This window comes from Talpa occidentalis, unplaced genomic scaffold (assembly GCF_014898055.3).
Source record: "Talpa occidentalis isolate TD23 unplaced genomic scaffold, MPIMG_talOcc4v2.1 talOcc4.12, whole genome shotgun sequence".
In the NCBI taxonomy this organism is placed as follows: domain Eukaryota; kingdom Metazoa; phylum Chordata; class Mammalia; order Eulipotyphla; family Talpidae; genus Talpa; species Talpa occidentalis.
Genome location: NW_023601212.1, coordinates 48,546,773 through 48,549,970, shown reverse-complemented (window position 1 = coordinate 48,549,970; position 3,198 = coordinate 48,546,773). Strand labels below are relative to the sequence as shown.

Sequence of the window (3,198 nt, the reverse complement as noted above, 5' to 3'; positions counted from 1 at the left end):
CCCTCCACCCCCTACAGAGTGTCTCTGGTTCATAGTTGTTTGTTGATTTTGATATTTTCTTTCTTATAGTTATTCTTTGGGGAAAAATTTTAAATGGTAAAGGAGGACAATTTCACAATTGTTACTTAGCATATGTATAGCTGTCACCTACAGGCCACTTAAATGTTTTAAGTTATGCAAATACGTAATTGGACTCAACACACAGAAAATGTAAGATTTCCGCGTTCGCCTGCTCCTGCCCTTGAGACCCGCCCCAGAGACCCTGTCTGGGCGGAGCCCCCGCAGCGCCCCCTGCTGAGCGCGGCCGGGAGAGGCAGTGATTCTCAGCACGGACAGCAGGGGGCGCGCGACCGGCACGCACCGGGGTGACAGGTGCTCCCCGCGGGCGGTAACCGCCCCAGAGCCCGCAGCCGGGTCCTTCTGGCCCGCGGGCCGCGGGGCGGGGAGCGCCGGCACAGCCCAGGGCCCCGGAGCGGCTTCCACGCGGGGAGCCTCGGCTGCTCTCAGGTGGGTTTAGCCCCCGAGGGACGGCTGTGGCGGCTCAGCGCGAGCAAGAAGCGCCCTGAGGAGGCGAGCGCCGAGGTGCGAGCTCTGTGGGGCGCAGGGACTCTGGTCCGTGAGCACCGCAGACCCTGCATTTGGGCTTGGCTCCCGCTGATTGGCTTTTCTGATGGTATTTGAACAAGGCTTAGTTTACAAAAACCCATTCATTGAGCAGTCGGGAAGTCCGTGCCATAGACATCGTGGTATTAATACTTCTTTTTTACCGGTTTCAGATTGTGTCTTGGGAGAAATCCGGATACATTCAGAGAAGCTGAGAAACGAACACGCCCCATTGTAAATATCAGGACCTTCTGTGAGTGATCCGGGGCCCACTGCTGAGTCAGATTAGACCCCAGCCCAAGGTTAAAAAAAAAAAAACTTCCAGTGAGTACGCTCTTTTATAAACTTTACTGCTCGATGTGTGTGTCAATATTGAAGCAGGTGAAAAATATTGAAATCTTGAAAAGTAACAGATTGACAAAACTTGTTTTTATCTTAAATATATTATTTTTGCAAAAAAGGAGAATTCATTATGATTTTATTTTTCAATCTTCAAAGGAAACCAACTTATCAGTTCATTTGACAATATATTTGATTACAATACATCTCATAGATATGACAGCAAGCTGAGGTTACTTGTGGGAAAGGGGAGAGGCAGTGGGAGAACTTGGTAAAGGGGGTCGATTTTATGGCCTCCCCTGGTGGCGCGGCGGTTGAGCGCTGGGTTGCGAGGCTGCCCACAGCCTCTGTAGCGCCGGTTCGATCCCCGGCAACCGGGCGAGGGGCCCACAAAAAAAAAAAAAAAGAAAAATAGGGGGTCGATTTTAGGGTGGTGGATGCAAAGTAGACATTTGGTGAGGATATGATGTGGTAAATATGAATGAAATTACAATTCTGAACATGATGTTGTCAACCAATGTGACTTCAAGTAATTTTGATTTGTTCCATTTGTTGTTTGCTTACCTGTCTTCTATTGAGAGATTTTTTCGAATGTCACAATTGCTCAGGTTACAGAAATCTCACTGATGGTCCCCCACTGTGACTATTAAAATTGCCAAGATCACTCTAAATTTGGATAAACTTGAATTAAGGAAACTTTGTGAATGACTCTTAAAAGGAAAGAGTGATGTTGTATTTTCATTAGAATAAAATGAATGTTCACATCATCTGATCCAACTATTTCCCATTTCCTCTCTCTGGCTTACTTCCATCCTCAGATACCATCTTCATGGGAACCAGTGCTCCATGCAGCACACACTTTCAAGGCTCCTTTGGCTGCTGTGGGAAGGCGCTGTCTGCAGGAGCATGCTGCCTTGTGTCATGTCAAGGATGTTGCTGCAGATCTTTGTGAACTTTTCCCACTGGGTAGAAAACACCTGATGACAAATTACATGAACATTGAATCTATGGATAGCGTATACATTGATTCCATCTTATGGGAATTAAATATTGCCTGTATAAACATTAAACATGATTCTGTCCCACCAGCTCATTGATTTGAAAGACACATCCACAGCCTCTGTGTGATAACTGAAAGGCTTGCCACTGGTATTGATCAAAGATGAAATTTTGCTAATGCATTAAATGAAGATTATGTGCAAGCACATGGGGCATGAGGGGAGGGTGAGGGTGGTACACTTGCCCCGTGCCCTGAGTCTGCAGGCACTATCTCCAGCTGCAGGCTGGTTGGGGAGTGCTCTGCATGATCCAGGGCCTCTTGGTGCCCAGATACCTGGGGAGGGTTCCAGAACCTTTGTAATTGTGAACCCTTCCTTTTCACCATGGACAACATGTCCTGAATTGCATGGAAAAATGGCTGCCTTGCAAGCTCATTCCAGCGATCAACTCCTGTGGTATGAGATTCTGTGGCAGTGTCAGGTGAGAGGACTCTGTCCAGGAAATGCACATGGACTGCTCTGGGGCAGGGATCTTGGGTAGGGGGGGAGGAAATGACTGAATTCTGGAGGCACTTGGGGCATTACAACTTGGAGAGTATTTAAGTGTCAAACCATATCTTTAGGTAAAGAGCTCAAGAAATATTTTCAGTACAGATGAACTGATGAACCATAGAGATAGTATATGGAAGTTAGAAAGTGAGAGAATAAGCAAAAACCTCCTCCCAGAAGCTGGGAAAAACCTAGTGGATGTCCCACTACAGTGAATGTTCAGGATCTATTGATGTTCTGAACGGAGTGGGTGAAGAGATGGAGGATCCCTGACTCTGGTAGAGTCAGTCACTCTCATGACATACTGGGAGAGCGTGTGGCAGAGCAGTGTCTGTCTCCTTTGACTTCTTTGGAAGGTTTGCATGAGTGAGGGCTCTAGAAAACCCTCCAGAGAATAAATAATAAATCTTCAAATAACACAGACACAATATGTGTCTGTGTGGCTCATTAGAAGAGTGGCTCATTAGTCTTGAGTATTGCAAAGCATCAGAGACCTTATCTGGTGGTCTCAGAACAGATGGAGGACTCAGGTGGGTTGTTTCTTTTTCCCTAACTCTGTGGTGTCAGTTCAGAGACTGGTTGCTGTGTTCAGCCCACATATGGTCAAAGTATTTACATATAAAGAGAGAAGATCAAATGATTTAGATTCCAATGATTTAAATTTTTTTTTTAACAAAGGGACACTTTACAAAATTAAAAATAAATCACC

At 46.0% G+C, this 3,198-nt stretch overlaps 1 long non-coding RNA gene across 1 annotated transcript; it reads left to right on the top strand.

Moving 5' to 3' along the window:
* Positions 1 to 416: 416 nt before the first annotated feature.
* On the top strand, positions 417 to 2,074 carry LOC119240052 (uncharacterized). Its single transcript, XR_005124064.2, has 3 exons — positions 417 to 507; positions 777 to 927; positions 1,761 to 2,074. It is a non-coding gene; the product is annotated as an uncharacterized LOC119240052 (long non-coding RNA).
* Positions 2,075 to 3,198: the final 1,124 nt, after the last annotated feature.